Here is a 19,842-nt window from a genome sequence, read left to right on the forward strand (position 1 = left end):
CCTTCTTATGTTAGCCTAAGAACACAAAATTGGTATAGAACTTTGATGTCAAATATCCTGGTTGGACGCACCACCCTAAAGCCTAATCAAGCGGAGATAATGGGTATCAAATAAAAGGAATTTAAAAGTAGGGTACGAACTCGATATAAAAATTTGATTTCTAATTTGGGGGGCCCGCCCCACTCACAGAAAACACTTCAAAAATGGTTATCAAATGAAAGGTATTTGGAAAAAAAGCAAATTTTTTTATTAAAAACTTGATGCAAGGGTTTTTTGGGGGCCTTCTCGACTCCAAATATTTGTCCAAAATGGGCAAATAAAGGAAAACGGATGAAATTTGACATGCTAAAAATTGAAAATTTTGCCCATGAACATTTCACTAAGGACCTGGGGCAAACTTCTCACATATCAATGAGTGCTGTCCGATTCACTTTTAAGCTCAATGATAAGGGGCCTCCTTTCTATAGCCGAGTCCGAACGGCGTGCCGTAGTGCGACACCTCTTTGGAGAGAAGTTTTACATGGCATAGTACCTCACAAACGTTGCCAGTATTAGGAGGGGAAAGCCAACGCTAAAAATTTTTTCTGATGGTCTCGCAAGGATTCGAACCCAGGCGTTCAGCGTCATTGGCGGACATGCTAACCTCTGTGCTACGGTGGCCTCTACGGTTGACATGCTATTAAAGCTATATCAGGTTAGGGGTTGATTCAGGCCATACTTGGTTTGGATGTTAGAGACCATAGTGACCATATGTCAGGTTTAAAACCGATTAAAATGATACTAGGCATAGTTGTTAGATGACGAAACAAAAATATGCAAAATTTCAACTAAATCGGATATAATTGCTCACTCTAGAAGCTGAAGATGTTAAGATTCCAGATCGGCTTATATGACAGCTATATCAAGTTTTAAACTGGTTTAGAACATACTTGGCACAGTCATAAGAAAACACCTCGCTCAAAATTTCAGTCTTATCGGATAAGAATTGCACACTGCAAAGGCAAGACACGAGATCGGTTGATATGCCAGCTATATCAGATTATCAACCGATTTAAAACATACTTGGCGTAGTTGTACGAGTCAGAACAAAACGCTATGTGCAAAATTTCAGCCCAATCTTATAAGAATTGCTCACTCTAGAGGCTCAAGAAGTCAGATTCCGAGATCGGTTTATATGGAAGCTATACCAAAATATAGACCGATTTGGTCCATTTACGATCCCAACCGACTTAAAAGAAGTATTTGTGCAATATTTCAAGCTTCTGGCTTTACTTCTTCAAAGTTAGCGTGCTTTCAACAGACAGACGGTCGAATAGATGGACGGACATGGCTAAAATCAACACGGTATATATCGACTTTGTTAGGTCTCAGATCAATATTTCGGTGAGATACAAATGGAATGACGAAATTAGTATACCCCCATCTGACGGTGGAGGGTATAAAAACGAAGGGCACCCGAGACAAAGAAAACAAGTAAAACGCATTAAGTTCGGCCGGGCCGAACTTTGGACACCCCACACCTCGGGTGCTACCACCTTTCGTCATTATCGGGTGAGAAATGCATCATTTGTGAACCATCTAAATTCAGATATGGTCTGATTTAAACCAAACTGGTCTAGTAAATACAATTCACTGTTCAAGTCTGTAAAATAGATTATTGGACTTTGTGGCAGCTATACTCAAATATAAATCAAGCTCAGCTGTATATGACACGAATGTCAAAAAGCCTAATATAAGTCACTATGCCAAATTTCAGTGATATTGGACCCAGGGCCCAAGTCCATAAATCGAGAGATCGGTCTCTATAGCAGCTATTTCTAATATAGACGGATGATAACCATATAGAGCGCGGATGTGGAAGGGTCTAATATAGCTAACTGTGCCAAATTTCGGCTTAATATCTCAATATCTCAAAGGCTGAAGAGAGATTACAACAGACGAACGGACAGATACACGGACATCGTTATATCGCCTCAGAAATTTACGAAGATCCGAAATTTATATACTTTATAGGGCCGGAAATGGATATTTCAATGTGTTGTGCTCATTGAACGTCCACCTTTGGACGGGTGGTGGGTATGAAAATACCATATTTAAAACGAGTATACATAATACTTTTAATATATAGCACTTATATCCAAATTTAGTCAGACTTTAATTTTGCATACCTATTGAAATATCGAATAGAACCTTATAAGATTTTCATACGATGGTACGGAAATTCAGGCTTCTACAGCCTTAAAAGTCGAAATGCACTAAAGATATATAGGGGAGTTTTATCTAAATCGATTTTGATGAAATTTTGCACACGTATTGGGATATCAATTAAACCATCTCTTGAAAAATTTTGCAGAGATCGGACTAAAATTGTGGCTTTTATAGCCTTAAAAGGCCATATCGGATGAAAAATATATATGGGACACATTTAAAACGATTTTTATGAAACTTTGCACACATGAGGACTTTAAATAAAACGGCCCATGCCAAATTTTTGTAAAGATCGGAGCAAAATTGTGGCTTCTACAGCCTTAAAAGGCCATATCGGATCAAAGTTATATATGGAAGCTATATCTAAATCTTAACCGATTTAGATGCACACATATTGGAACATCATATGAAACACTTCGTGCAAAATTTGGTAGAGATCGCACCAAAATTGTGGCTCCTACAGCCTTAAAAGGGCATATCGGATGAAAGATATATATGGGAGCTATATCTAGATTTGGACCGATTTTAATGGAACTTTGCACACATATGAGAATGTTGAATAGAATGCTCCACGCCAAATTTTGTAAAGATCGGACCAAAATTGTGCATGCTACAGCCTTAAAAGACCACATCGAATGAAAAATATATATGGGAGCTATATATAAATCTGATCCGATCATAATGAAATTTTGTACACATGTTGAGACGTTACAAAAAGCACTTGGTGCCAAATTTTGTATCGGATCAAAATTGTGCCTTCTACAGCCTTAATAGGTCAAATCGGATTAAAGATATATATGGGAGCTATATCTAAATCTGAATCGATTTAGATGAAATTTTGCACACATATTGGGACATCATAAGAAACACTTTGTGCCAAATTTGGTTGAGATCGCACCAAAATTGTGGCTCCCACAGCTTTAAAAGGGCATATCGGATGAAAGATATATATGGGAGCTATATCTAAATGTGGACCGATTTCAAAAAAATATTGCAAGCATTTTGGGTCGTTAAAAAAAAAACACTTCGTGCCAAATTTTGTAAGGATCGGACCAAAATTGTGGCTTCTACAGCTTTAGAAGGGCACATCGGATGAAAAATATATATGGGAGCTATATCTTAATCTGGTCCGATTTTTTTTCAAAATCAATGGCTTTTGCCTTGGATCAAAAAAGACACTTATGCTAAATTTTGTGAAAATTGGGCAACAAATGCGACCTGTACCGTGATTACAAGAATACATGGACAGACAGACAGACGGACAGACGGACATAGCTACATCGAATCAGGAAGTGATTCTAAGCCGATCCGTATACTTATCGATGGCTCTAGCTCTTCTCCTTCTTGGCGTTGCAAACAAATGCACTAATCTATAATACCCTGTACCACAGTAGTGGTGTAGGTTATAAAAAGTACTACGTACACCAGGTTGTGTAGGGTATTATATAGTCGGCTCAGCCCGACTTTTGACTTTCCTTACTGGTTGAGCTTAAACTTAAATCGGACTGCACTTATTGATATGTGAGAAGTTGCCCTTGCTCCTTAGTGGAATGTTCATGAGCAAAATTTTTCTTTCCATCTTAATATGAAAAGAAAGGGATCAAGGTGGCGTATGACATATGGGCATAATTATCGAATAATTATCATACGCACTACTGGCCAACAAATTTAATAAATAAAGGGTGATTTTTTTGACGTTAGGATTTTCATGCATTAGTATTTGACAGATCACGTGGGATTTCAGACATGGTGTCAAAGAGAAAGATGCTCAGTATACTTTGACATTTCATCATGAATAGACTTACTAACGAGCAACGCTTGCAAATCATTGAATTTTTTTACCAAAATCAGTGTTCGGTTCGAAATGTGTTCATTCACCGTAACGTTGCGTCCAACAGCATCTTTGAAAAAATACGGTCCAATGATTCCACCAGCGTACAAACCACACCAAACAGTGCATTTTTCGGGATGCATGGGCAGTTCTTGAACGGCTTCTGGTTGCTCTTCACTCCAAATGCGGCAATTTTGCTTATTTACGTAGCCATTCAACCAGAAATGAGCCTCATCGCTGAACAAAATTTGTTAAAATTTGAACACATTTCGAACCGAACACTGATTTTGGTAATAAAATTCAATGATTTGCAAGCGTTGCTCGTTAGTAAGTCTATTCATGATGAAATGTCAAAGCATACTGAGCATCTTTCTCTTTGACACCATGTCTGAAATCCCACGTGATCTGTCAAATACTAATGCATGAAAATCCTAACCTCAAAAAAATCACCCTTTAGTTCCCATATACATATGTATCGCCCGATTAACTTGTATAGGGCCGTTTTAACAACATTTTTTATCTGCAAGAAATTTTGGGAAATATTGTTTATTGCCAGCGGGTTCAGTTCGGTTTTTGAAAACCGGTTTTTCGGTTTTCTTTTCGAAAAGTGGCAATTTTTGGAAAGCCGATTGCTAAATTTTGAATATTATTAAGCCGTTTTAGAGTAAATCCTGCTATATGAGATCCCTATTACCGATAGTACCTCTGTCTATCCTTTGGCAAAGTTTTTGGAAAAAGCAGTCGCCAGACATTTCTCCATAATATTTTATGTTAGGTTAGGTTAGGTTCATGCCACTTTGGACATATACCTATGCCAGTAATCGGCTTGGTGTGCTGACTGGCTTAGGTGTATGTCCATAGTGGCCTTTCAACCCAACTTAACCTAACATAAAATTTTAAGGAAACATTTCTGGCGACATTAATCAGGCCCATGCCACTATGGACATACACCTAAGCCATTAATCGGCTTGTTGTGTGCTCACTGGGTTAGGTGTATGTCCATAGTGGCATGGGCCGCATTATTATCTGCACCCTCCTTTCAACCCAACTTAACCTAATATAAAATTTTAAGGAAACATTTCTGGCGACTGCTTTTACTGCTTTAGATCTATAATGAGGTTATATTTTAGATCTAAAGCAGTAAAAGTAGTCGCCAGAAATGTTTCCTTAAAACTTTATGTTAGTTTAGGTTAGGTTGAAAGGAGGGTGCAGATATTAATCCGGCCCATGCCACTATGGACATACACCTAAGCCAGTGAGCGCAGAACAAGCCGATTACTGGCTTAGGTGTATGTCCATAGTGGCATGGGCCGGATTAATATCTGCACCCCCCTTTTAACCTAATCTAACCTAACATGAAATTTTAAGGAAACATTTCTGGCGACTGCTTTTCCTGCCTCAGATCTAAAATATTCCCTCAAATACTTTTCATAAATAATATTGTTGTTCTGTTCTGTCTATAGGGCACTCGGGAGGGCATTAGGTGGGTAATATAGCTCCCCGACACTTTATCACAAAATTTGTATATCACAAGCGTGCTCTGCAACCAAATAACTTTCATTTCAGTTCAAAATTTTCTTGATATATGAATAAAGGCCCGTGTGGTGTTCTTTGGGGATTTATAACTTGATAATTATGACTAATACAACCATAGAAATGCGTCTTCAGTGAAATTTTCTATTAGAGATGTTGTTCTTTACATGCCGCTCACACAAAACTGCCAAGCACTCATTAATATGAGAGTTGTTAAATTCCTTTTGTTTCTTAGAAGTATGTTTGGAAAACACGTACGTAATAGGAAACATAAGCTGGAGCATCGAAACCACGCATCTTTGTATGTCATCATCCACATGTTTGGTCCATATAACATTTTTATTCTCCGTTTTCTTGTGCCACCCCTCAATCACAAGCAAATCGGTAATCAATCTAAAGTCTCTATTAGTGAATACCAATCCATAGAGCTTTGCATTAAGTCATAAATTATTCTTTAGCCATATCTCATACTCCAAATCCATTTGCAATAAATACAAGCGTAGGTTGAAGTTCTACTCACATTACCGTGTGTAAGTGTGTGACTTGGTGTGTAGCAAATGCATATTCGTATTTGTTATTGTAATTAAGACATATGATTTCATGAAGGCGTGCTAAGAAAAAAAAAGCAGGTGCCTCGCCCATTTATTTAGGAACACTCCAATGGTAAATAGAGATGATATTTTATGTCACGTTAGAGCCAGATATGCAAATGACAGATATATTAAATTTTGAAAACACTCTGCTAATGGGAATGGGAACACTTCGAATGGAGGCTTGTGCAAATAAATTTACAAATATTTCACATAAGACATTTGAAATGAATAATGGAAGAAATTAACCCTTCGTGTGTCTTGGCAATGTGTTTGTCTGCCCACCTCATAGCCCACAGTTCAAACACTGATGTCAGAGTACTTTTGTAGCTAGCCTTCAGAAATGTTTTGCTGCTTGCTGTTGAAGCCAGGGGATATGTACATTTCTTTTAGTGCTAACTTTATACTCGTACGCTAAGGCTTTGTGGTAGGGACACTTGTATACCAAACAATGTCACCATACTATTTTTTGCCTAGTAACTTTTGCAATGCTTTGCAGCAGTTAATTTTTACAAGAAAATCTATGAAAATCAGACATTGATTAAAATTAATCGTATTTGCCATGTTCTTTGAACGATTCAAGTAGGTGTATACCTAAGTTATATTGGGTTGCCCAAAAATGAATTGCGGATTTTTCATATATACGGCGTTGACAAATTTTTTCAACGGCTTGTGACTCTGTAATTGCATTCTTTTTTCTGTCAGTTATCAGCTGTTATTTTTAGCTTGCTTTAGAAAAAAAGTGTAAAAAAAGTATATTTGATTAAAGTTTATTCTAAGTTTTATTAAAAATGCATTTACTTTCTTTTAGAAAATCCGCAATTACTTTTTGGGCAACCCAATATAAGGTTATCGACAGATAAAAATCAAACTCGGCAGGGATTTTGAAAGCCATAACAGAACAGAACAGAAAACGATGAGTAACAAGAATGCCTAATTTGGAATATAGAGGGGTATATTATATAGGTTAGGTTAGGTTTAAGTGGCAGTCTGTCATCAGACTCCTTAGACGTTTTCGGCCATTGTGATACTACAGGAACAGAAGAAGGAAGATGCCTTCTAGTTCCTACCATTAAACATCCAGATCGCTTTAAAAATCCCAATAACTTACGAATGTTCACATCCGCTAAATCAGATAGGTTCTCAAAGAAATGAGAACCTAAAGTGGAACTCCTGCTAGTGCGGGACACACACACAGAGGGTGTTCTATAGGTGTTCTTCTTCCTCGATGTCCCTACAGCTTCTGCAAAAGACGTTGCTGGCAACCTTCAGTCTGTCAACATGTTTTTCGAATACACAGTGACCTGACATGAAGGACACACTGACTGAGACGTTTGTTCTAGCCAATGACAGCAAAGCAGTAAACCTCTTCATGTCTAGATGAGGCCACAAAGATTTGGAATGCTCACAGCCCCCTCTTTGTGACTATCTATCATTCGTTGTCCTTTGGGCCTGAACCTGAAACTTAGCTTACTGGTCGCTAGAGGCATATCCACAGATTTCAGTATCCCTGGGTATGAAGGGTAGTTCCTAGTTTCGCAAGCTCATCCGCTTTACAATTCCCTGGCATATCTCTGTGGCCTGGCACCCAGAACAGGTGAATTTTGAACTGTTCAGCCATCTCGTTGAGAGTTCTGCGACACTCGAGGGCGGTTTTTATGTTCAGAAATACGTTTCCAGGGATTTAATGGCTGCTTGGCTGTCTGAGAAGATATTTATGCCAATCGTCGTAGTGACATCATATCTTAACCATTCAACCACTTCCTTAGTAGCAAGGATATCTGCTTGATACACACTGCAGTGGTCGGGTAACCTTTTCGATATGACCACTTCTAGATCTTAAGAGTACACCCCAAAGCCCACCTGGTCGTTTAGTTTGGAACCATCCGTATAGAAATCTATGTAACTTCTGTTACCAGGGATAACGTAGTTCCAATCGGTTTTATAAGGAATAGTGGTACAGTAATTTTTATCAAAAAGTGGCTCGGGAGGGGTAATCCACACTGTCTGAAACATCGGATATTGTATCAAGTATAACACAATGTCCGTGGCCGCCACATGAGCAATGAGAAAGCTCCCTTAAACTCACGGCAGTGGTAGCTGCAATTTGGGTAGCTACAATGTCCAGAGGCATTACATTCAGGGCATCAGATGGTGTCGTCCTCAGTGCTGCTGTGATGCACAAACAAGCCATCCTTTGGATCCGGTTAAGTATTGAACAGTAGGTGGACTTTTAAAGTGCCGTCCACCAGACCACAACACCATATAGGATAATAGGTCTGACAACTGCAGTATATATCCAATGCATGATACAAGGTCTAAATCTCCAACTTTTGCCAATGACTCTCTTGCAGCTGTAAAGGTAAAGGGTGGCCTTTCTTCCCCTTTAAAAAAAGTTGAATTTGAAGTTCGATATACAATGACTGTCCTTAGAGGCTGTAGAAATACAATTGGACAAAATTTTTTTTGCCACATAAAATCTCCATCAATCTTTTTGCAAATTATGTGCTTCCAGTCTCATTGGCAACACTGGTTATAAAGTATCCTCATAAACAATACACCAGCACATGCTGTACTCACCTGTGGGAGGATAAGTGAAAACAGTAAGAGCATCAGCCTTGGGTGACATCCATCTGTAAACAAGACCATTCATGTTGTGGAATAACAAAAATGATGAACAGTTGTGTTTTCTCGTTATCATGCTTTTGGACATCCACTCACTCATAGTGTTCTGTTACCATCTACACTCCATTCGCTGTGAATGGTGGGTGAAACGGTGTTTGCAACGCGTTTTTGTTGTGCAAAACGAGGAACTGTTTTTAGCAGTGTTAAAGCTCATGCTATTTGAAAAATGAAGTTACATAGTTTGGAACTTTTTTTTGATCAATAGGAAATTTTTTAAATTTACTTTTAACAGATAATAGTTGTTGTTATGGAAGGGTCGCCTTGACATACTACGTCCATGTCCCTCCAACAGTCTGTCGATATCGTGATAGAAGTCGAACGCATAAAGCTAGCCTTTAATCAGAAAGGAAAGGCAAAAGTCGGGCGGTGCCGACTTTATAATACCCTACACCTACCCTATAAATACAAAAGGGGGGCTATATCTACTTCTGAATCAACTTTGATGGACCTCGGCGGATGTGTTCAGATAGGTTATTGAAATTACAGTATCAAATTTCGAGCAGAGCCAATTTGTTCAAGATGTAATAACTACGGTTGACAAATAACAAAAAAATTACCCAAAATGTGACGAACATATAGATGGGAGCTACATCTAAATTTAACCGATTTCGATCAAAATTTAAGGATATTGTGGAAGTCGTTGAGGAAAGCGTTGTACAAGAAGATTGGTCAATAAATGCGCTTGTAGTGGGCCTAGGAGTGAAAACCGGACGACATATATATATGGGAGCTATATCCAAATCTGAACCGATTTCGATGAAATTCACCAGTAATATCGAGAGTCATAAGAAAGTCCTTCCTGCCAAATTTTGAGAGAATCGGTTAACAAATGACAATTTTATTGCTGTATTGCTGCAAATCGGACGAACATATATATGGGAGCTATATCCAAATCTGAACCGATTTTTTCCAATTTCGGACGAACATATATATATCTAAATCTGAACCGATTTCTACGAAATTCACCAGTAATATCGAGAGTAAAAAGAAAATCCCTCCTGCCAAATTGCGACAGAATCGCTTAACAAATGACAATTTTATTGCTGTATTGCTGCAAATCGGACGAACATATATATGGGAGCTATATCCAAATCTGAACCGATTTCTTTGAAATTCACCACTAATATCGAAAGTCATAAGAAAATCCTTCCTGCCAAATTTCGACAGAATCGGATAACAAATGACCATTTTATTGCTGTATTACTGCAAATCGGACGAACATATATGTGGCAGCTATATCCAAATCTGAACCGATTTCTATAAAATTCACCAGTAATATCGAAAGTCATAAGATAATCATACCTGCCAAATTTCGATAGAATCCGTTATCAAATGACCATTTTATTGGTGTATTGCTGCAAATCGGACGAACATATATATGGGAGCTATATCCAAATCTGAACCGATTTCTACGAAATTCACCAGTAGTATCGAGAGTAAAAAGAAAATCCCTCCTGCCAAATTGCGACAGAATCGCTTAACAAATGACAATTTTATTGCTGTATTGCTGCAAATCGGACGAACATATACATGGGAGCTATATCCAAATCTCAACCGATGTTTATGAAATTCACCACTAATATCGAGAGTCATAAGAAAATCCTACCTGTCAAATTTGGACAGAATCGGTTAACAAATGACCATTTTATTGCTGTATTGCTGCAAATCGGATGAACATATATATGGGAGCTATATCCAAATCTGAACCGATTTCTATGAAATTCACCACTAATATCGAAAGTCATAAGAAAATCATACCTGCCAAATTTCGACAGAATCCGTTAACAAATGACCATTTTATTGGTGTATTGCTGCAAATCGGACGAAAATATATGTGGGAGCTATATCCAAATCTGATCTGATTTTTTCCAATTTCAATATGCTTCGTCGCTAGGCCGAAAAACATGTTCATACCAAATTTGAAGACGATCGGATGAAAATTGCGACCTGAAGTTTGTACACAAATTAATATGGGCAGACGGACAGACAGACAGACGGACATATCTAAATCGAATCAGAAAGTGATTCTGAGTCGAATGGTATACTTATGGGTCTATCTCTCTTTCTTTTCGGTGTAACAAACAAATGCACTAAGTTATAATACCCTATACCACAGTAGTGGACCCACTGAAGCGGCTATTCGGGCTATTGTGACTCAATACCGCATCACATTTACATTGTTGGACATTTAACCACCAACACGCTTACGTAGAGTGTTAACTGAAAATAATACCCTGTACCACAGTGGTGGTGTAGGGTATAAAGATATCGCACCTGTATCGGCCAGTGTTACCGATGGCCATCAATTAACGATTCGCCGCTGTTTGCAAAAATTGGGCCTCTGTTAATCAACAACGCGGAAAATTTTGCAGAACTGAAGCCGACCGAAACAACGCCACGCAGAATTTTAGGTGAATGGGTTCTTGGAAATTGTGCCGAAGATCCACTTCTAAAAATTAGTCTTCAGCGACGAAGCTCATTTTTGGCTCAATGGGTAAGTAAATAAGCAAAATTGTCGGTTTTGGAGTAAAGATCAGCCACAACCATTGCAAGAGCTACCAATGCATCAAGAAAAAGTCACAGTTTGGTGCGGTTTATGAGCTGGTGGCATCATTGAACCGTACGAGTACTTCTTCAAAGATGATGCGAATCGTAACGTAACTGTGAAATGGTGATCGCTTTCGTGAGATGATATCCAACTTTTTTTTCCCCAAAATGCAGGAGCTTGACTTACATGGCATATGGTTTAAAGAAGACGGAGCCACATGCCATAAGAAGTCAATGCCCACGGCTATGTTAAAGCTCTTGTCTATACTGTTAAGCCTGCTTTAATTGAAGCATTTGAAGACAACATTGAAGCATTTATTCGTGAGATACCGGCCGAGATGTTGGAAAGAGTATGCCAAAATTGGGCTGTGCGTATGGACCATTTGAGGTGCAGTCACGTTAAACAATTGCATAAAATAATCTTCATTATTTATGTGGAACGTACTATCGATTCAAATAAAGATGTCTTGCCTTTTTCTGAATTTCATGTATTTTTATACCCTCCATCATAGAATGGGAGTATACTAATTTCGTCTTTCTGTTTGTAACTCCTCGAAATATTCGCCTAAGACGCCATGCAGTACATATATTCTTGATCCGCCCGTCTGTCCGTCCGTCCGTCTGTCCGTCCGTCCGTCTGTCCGTCTGTCCGTCCGTCTGTCCGTCTGTCCATCCGTCCGTCCGTCTGTTCAGCCGTCTGTCCGTCCATCTGTCCGTCCATCTGTCCGTCCGTCTGTCCGTTCTGTCTATCCGTCCGTCTGTCCGTCCATCTGTCCGTCCGTCTGTCCGTTTCGTCTGTCTGTCCGTCCGTCCGTCTGTCTGTCCAAAGCATGCTAACTTTCGAAGGAGTAAAGCTAGCCGCTTGAAATTTTGCGCAAATAACTCTTATTGGTGTAGGTTCGTTGGTATTGTAAATGGGCCATATCGGTCCAAGTTTTGATATAACTGCCATATAAACTGATCTTGGATTTTGACTTCTTGAGCTACCAAAGGGCGTAATTCTTAATAGATTTGGCTGAAATTTAGCATGAGGTGTTTTGTAGTGATTTCTAACATTTGCGCAAAGTATGGTTTAAATCGATCCATAACCTGATATAGCTGGCATATAAACCGATCTGGGATCTTGACTTCTTGAGCATCTAGAGGGTGCAATTATTATTCGATTTCGCTGAAATTTTGTACAACGGCTTCTACTACAGTCTCCAACACTCAGTTAAATTATGTTCCTAATCGGACCATAACTTGACATAGCTTCATTAGCACATCAATTCTTATCTTTTATCCTTCGTTTTCGTAAATAGAGTTACCGGGAAAAGATCTCGACAAATACGATCCATGGTGGAAGGTATATAGGATTCCTTCAGGCCGATCTAAGCACGGATGGGGGTATTTTTATTTTGTCATTTCGTTTGCAACACATCGAAATATCCATTTCGATATTCTTGATCAGCATAAAAATTTAAGACGATCTAGACATTTCCGTCCGTCTGTCCGTCTGTCTGTTCATATCACTCTACAGTCTTTAAAAATAGAGATATTGAGCTGAAACTTTGCCCCAATATGGACCAATCCGCCGATTTAGGGTGGCCCATAAAAGCCACATTTATTATCCGATTTTGCTGAAATTTGGGACAGTGAGTTGTGTTAGGCACTTCAACATCCTTCGTCAATTTGGCTCAGATCGGTCCAGATTTGGATATAGCTGCCATATAGACCGATCCTCCGATTTAGGGTCTTACGCCAATAAAAGCCACATGTATTAACTGATTTTGCTGAAATTTGAGACAGTGAGTTTTGTTAGGTACTTCAACGTTCTTCGTCAATTTGGCTCAGATCGGTCCAGATTTGGATATAGCTGCCATATTGACCGATCTCTCGATTTAATGTTTTAGACCCATAAAAGGCGCATTTATTATTCGATTTTGCTGACATTTGAGACAGTGAGTTGTGTTAGGCCCTTCGACAGCTTTCGTCAATTTGGCTCAGATTGGTCCAGATTTGGTTATACCTGCCATATAGACCGACTCTCCGATTTAGGGTCTTAGGCCCATAAAAGCCACATTAATTATCCGATTTTGCAGAAATTAGGGATAGTGAGTTGTGTTAAGCTCTTCGACATCCTTCGTCAATTTGGCCCAGATCGGTCCAGATTTGGATATAGCTGCCATATAGACCGATCCTCCGATTTAGGGTCTTAGGCCCAGAAAAGCTACATTTATTATCCGATTTTGCAAAAATTTGGGACATTAAATTGTAGTAGGCCCCCCGAGATCCTTCGTCAATTTCGCCCAGATCGGTCCAGATTTGCATATAGCTGTCATATAGACCGATATCTCGATGTAAAGTCTTGGCCCCAAAAAAGTCGCTTTTATAATCCGATTTAACTGAAATTGGACACAGTGACTTATGTTAGGCTTTTCGATATCCATGTTGTATATGGTTCAGATCGGTTTATTTTTAGATATAGCTACTAAAAAGACCAATATTTTGTTATTCATAATTGAACAATGACTTGTACTTATTAGTATTTGGTCCAAATCGGATCATATTTCGATATAACTGCTATGGGACATAAGGTATGCAATTTTCACCGGATTTTGATGAAAGGTGGTTGGCATATATACCCGAGGTGGTGGGTATCCAAAGTTCGGCCCGGCCGAACTTAACGACTTTTTACTTGTTTTTCTCTTGCTTTCCTAGCTATTAGAAATTATCGAATAAACGTGATTTATTTCCTAAACCAACAACTACAAAATTTATAACAGATTATGCGTCTGTGCTTGTGTTGAAAGAAAAATAACTTGCCTTTGCAATATCCACATATTATCGTATAGCAATATTTTGCTAGTGAAAGTGTTCGTTAATATTTCTTCACGGCGAAAACTGTCAGTGGTGTCCTAGTCCTGTATCAGGGGATTTTCGCTGTTTATGATTTACGAGTCTTTTGCACATAAATCAATTTTGTAAATTTCATGTTTCTTCGTTTCGTTTGTTTTCGCTTTCACATTTTGTCATTGTTTCAGTTTTCTTTTTCAAGGTGTCGCAAAAACTCCGTCACCTTAACCCATACTCTGGCGATTTACCCCTTCCAAGAAGCCTTTGTTTCCGTCAGGCATTAAGAGCAGCATTTGCAAGGTAATAAATTTACACCAACTGACAAATGGTATATTTGTGTGAAATATTATCGTAACTGAGTTCACCTTGTGGCGTTGAAATGGATAAAATAGATGAAAATAATGTCATGTGTATAATTGTTTGAACAAAATTCAACAACAATAACAACAAAAATGTTGTTGAAGTAATATGTGGAGATAAAAGTAAAAATGTTTTTTGGCAAAAAAAATTTAAGGAGCTCTATGCCAGGAAGCCTTTATAAGAGTTGACTTTCTCTAATTAGTGCTTCCTAACATCTTTCTGTCTTTCAGAAACATGTTTTATTCTATATGTTCATGTATACCAAACAGATATTCGCAGAAGGGCAGATGTTTCTGCCTTGTTTACTTTTTTGGAACTTTTACACAAGTTATTTTTGGGGATATTTTCTTTATTTTTTCTTTACCCTTAGGTATTCGCGGCACCCTTTTGACATGGTCCAAATTTTAAATAAATAGTTTATATGCGGCGGATTGGTCTATATGGCAGCTATATCCAAATCTGAACCGATCTGAGCCAAATTGACGAAGGATGTTGAAGGGCCTAACACAACTCACTCTCCCAAATTTCAGCAAAATCGGATAATAAATGTGGCTTTTATTGGCCTAAGACCCTAAATCGGCGGATCGGTCTATATGGGGGCTATATCAAGATATAGTCCGATATAGCCCATCTTCGAACTTAACCTGCTTATGGACAAAAAAAGAATCTGTGCAAAATTTCAGCTCAATATCTCTATTTTTGAAGACTGTAGCGTGATTTCAACAGACAGACGGACAGACTGACGGACATGTCTAGATCGTCTTAGATTTTTACGCTGATCAAGAATATATATACTTTATAGGGTCGGAAATGGATATTTCGATGTGTTGCAAACGGAATGACAAAATGAATATACCCCCATCCTTCGGTGGTGGGTATAAAAAAGTATATTTGATTAAAGTTCATTCTAAGTTTTATTAAAAATGCATTTACTTTCTTTTAAAAAATCCGCAATTACTTTTTGGGCAACCCAATATATCTATGGTGGTGAGTATCTAGAGTTTGGCACGGCCGAACTTAACACCTAATCGTTATTATACCCACCACCGAAGGATGGGGGTATATTCATTTTGTCATTCCGTTTGCAACACATCGAAATATCCATTTCCGACCCTATAAAGTATATATATTCTTGATCAGCGTAAAAATCTAAGACGATCTAGACATGTCCGTCCGTCTGTCCGTCTGTCTGTTGAAATCACGCTACAGCCTTTAAAAATAGAGATAGTGAGCTGAAACTTTGCACAGATTCTTTTTTTGTCCATAAGCAGGTTAAGTTCGAAGATGGGCTATATCGGACTATATCTTGATATAGCCCCCATATAGACCGATCGGCCGATTTAGGGTCTTAGGCCCATAAAAGCCACATTCGATTTTGCTGAAATTTGGGACAGTGAGTTATGTTCGGCCCTTCGACATCATCCGTGAATTTGGTTCAGATCGGTCCAGATTTGGATATAGCTGCCATATAGACCGATCATCCGATTTAGGGTCTAAGTCCCATAAAAGCCACATTTATTATCCGATTTCGCTGAAATTTGGAACAGTGAGTTGTGTTAAGCCCTTCGACATCCTCCGTTAATTTGGCCCAGATCGGTTCAGATTTGGATATAGCTGCCATATAGACCGATCATCCGATTTAGGGTCTAAGTCCCATAAAAGCCACATTTATTATCCGATTTCGCTGAAATTTGGGACAGTGAATTGCGTTAGGCCCTTCGACATCCTCCGTCAATTTGGCTCAGATCGGGCCAGATTTGGATATAGCTGCCATATAGACCGATCATCCGATTTAGGGTCTAAGTCCCATAAAAGCCACATTTATTATCCGATCTTGCTGAAATTTGAGACAGTAAGTTGTGTTATGCCTTTCGACATCTTTCTTCAATTTGGCCCAGATCGGTTCAGATTTGGATATAGCTGCCATATAGACCGATTTGTTGATTTATGGTTTTGGGCCCATAAAATACTTATTTATTATCCGATGTCGCCAAAATTTGGGACAGTGAGTTAAGTTAAACCCCTTGACATACTTCTGCAATATCGCACAGATCGGTTCAGATTTGGATATAGCTGCCATATTGGCCGATATCTACGTTTTAGGTTTTGGGGCCATAAAAGACGCATTTATTGTCCGATGTCGCTGAAATTTTAGACAGTGAGTTTGGTTAGGCTCTTCGAAGTACTTCTTCAATTTTGCCCAGATCGGTCGAGATTTGAATATAGCTGCCATATAGACCGATATCGCGATTTAAGGTCTTGGCCCCATAAAAGGCGCATTTATAATCCGATTTCACTGAAATTTGACACAGTGACTTATGTTAGGCTTTTCGACATCCGTGTCGTATATGGTTCAGATCGGTTTATTTTTAGATATAGCTAGTGTACTTTTAGTATTTGGTCCAAATCGGAACATATTTTGATTTAACTGATATGGGACATAAGGTATGAAATTTCCACCGATTTTTGATGAAAGGTGGTTTACATATATTCCCGAGGTGGTGGGTATCCAAAGTTCGGCCCGGCCGAACTTAACGCCTTTTTACTTGTTTTTATTCTTCTGGTCCCCAAAGTAGCACGGTTTGGTTGAAGGTTTGAAAATTAGTAATGACAAGGGCAAATGAGTCAAGAAATCTATCAATTTGTTATCAGCGCCTCAACTAAAAGTGGCGTAAAAATCACCATATGCACCTATCACAATGATACGACAAAGCATGTATCATTGCTATAACTACCATATCGCTTATATCATTTGTTCTTCACAATCTTATATAACCATACAGTTTGATGTCATCTACCTGGCTCTATGGTAGAATCAGCATTTCCATTATTACAAGTTACGACTGCCACTGTGACCTATTCTAAGCTTCCATTATGTACATTAAAATGCTGCCTCGTTCATTCATCTTAGAAGTGATGATGATACATTAGCATTCTTAATCCTTTAAAAGCCATCTTAAATGAGGGCCATGACGATGGCAGCAGCGAAAAGATGGAGTCTGCATTTCGCAATGATAACCCCGACGCCGGAGTTTCGTTAACATTGAAGTCGAAAGAAAGATAAATGAGATTTATGCATAAATTAGCGTCGTGAACATTGCCGTTGACATGAAAAGTATGCAAATGATTTTCTCGAAACTTATTAAAAGAAAGGGGAATGAATAAAAAGTACTACAAATATGAGTTGTTCGTGCGCGAAATGTGTTTATTAGCAACTGTTGTAAATGTACTCACATTTGTAGTACTATTGCTAGTGTTAATTGCATGGCAAAATATCAAAGTCATCAAAGTTGTGGAAACTTGCCTGGAAACAAACAAACTGAACGGGATTGAAAAGTTAAAAAATATGTATGTAGTTTTATTTCAATAAATCCTTTGTCTTTGACAAGTTTTAAGCTGTGAGGGCTTAAGGCATCTGTGGAAAATCTCACATAATGAAAGTAGATGAAAAGCTTAAATAAGCTACACTAGACTTCTTGAAGTCACAACAACTTTTTTTCTCATGCAATGAGAGAACAAGTAAAAAGGCGTTAAGTTCGGCCGGGCCGAACTTTGAATACCCACCACCTAGGCTATATATGTAAACCACCTTTCGTCAAAATCCGGTGCAAAACTCATAACTTATGTCCCATAGCAGAAATATGTGGAGGGGCTTAAATTAACTCTTTGTCCCAAATTTCGGAAATATCGGACAATAAATGCGCTTTTTATGGCCCCAAAACCTAAAACAGACAGATCGGTCTATATGGCAGCTATATCCAAATCTGGACCGATCAGTGCGATAATGCAGAAGTATGTCAAGGGGCTTAACTTAACTCACTGTCCTCGGCGACATCGGACAATAAATGCGTGTTTTATGGGATCGGTCTATATGGCAACTATATCTAAATCTGGACCGATCTGAGCCAAATTCACAGAGGACGTCGGAGGGGCTAAGACAACGCACTGTCCCAAATTTCAGCAAAATCGGATAATAAATGTAGCTTTTATGGGCATATAACCCTAAATTGGAGGATCGGTCTATATGGCAGCTATATCCAAATGTGAACCGATTTGAGCCAAATTGACGAAGGATGTTGTAGGGCCTAACACAACTCACTGTCTCAAATCATAGCAAAGACGGAGGATATCGAAGGTCCTAACACTACTCATTGTCCCAAATTTCGGAGACATCGGTTAATAAATGCGCATTTTATGGCCCCAAATTTAAAATCGAGAGATCGGTCTATATGGCAGCTATATCCAAATCTGGTCCGATCTGAGCCAAATTCAGAAAGGATGTCGAGTGACTAACATAACTCTCTGTACCAAATTTCAGCAAAATCGGATAATAAATGTGGCTTTTATGGGCCTAAGACCCTAAATTGGCGCATCGGTCTATATGGCAGCTATATCGAAATCTGAACCGATCTAGGCCAAATTGAGGAAGGATGTCGAATGGCCTAACATAACTCTCTGTCCCAAATTTCAGCAAAATCGGATAATAAATGTGGCTTTTAAGGGCCTTAGACCCTAAATTGGCGGATCGGTCTATATGGCAGCTACATCGAAATCTGGACCGATCTAAGCCAAATTGAGGAAGGATGTCGAAGGGCCTAACATAATTCTCTGTCCCAAATTTCAGCAAAATCTGATAATAAATGTGGATTTCTTGAGACCTATGTCCCTAAATCGGCGGATCGGTCTATATGGGGGCTATATGAAGATATAGTCCGATATAGCCCTTCTTCGAACTTAACCTGCTTATGGACAAAAAAAGAGTCTATGCAAAATTTCAGCTCAATATCTCTATTTTTAAAGGCTGTAGCGTGATTTCAACAGACAGACGGACAGACGGACGGACATGTCTTGATCGTCTTAGATTTTTACGCTGATCAAGAATATATATACTTTATAGGGTCGGAAATGGATATTTCGATGTGTTGCAAACGGAATGACAAAATGAATCCTGTGTTCGAATCCTGGCAAGACCATCATAAAATATTTTCAACTGTGGTTTTCCTCTCCTAATGCTGGCAACATTTATGAGGTACCTATGCCATGTAAAACTTCTCTCCAAAGAGGTGTCGCACTGCGGCTTGCCTTTCGGACTCGGCTATAAAACAGTAGGCCCCCTTATCATTGAGCTTAAACTTGAATCGGACTGCACTCATTGATATGTGAGAATTTTGCCCCTGTTCCTTAGTGGAATGTTCATGGGCAAAATTTGAAATTTTTTGCTTAATATTGATGTAAGTCGTTGGGCTACTTAAT

The sequence above is a fragment of the Stomoxys calcitrans genome, chromosome 3 (genome assembly GCF_963082655.1).
Source record: "Stomoxys calcitrans chromosome 3, idStoCalc2.1, whole genome shotgun sequence".
In the NCBI taxonomy this organism is placed as follows: domain Eukaryota; kingdom Metazoa; phylum Arthropoda; class Insecta; order Diptera; family Muscidae; genus Stomoxys; species Stomoxys calcitrans.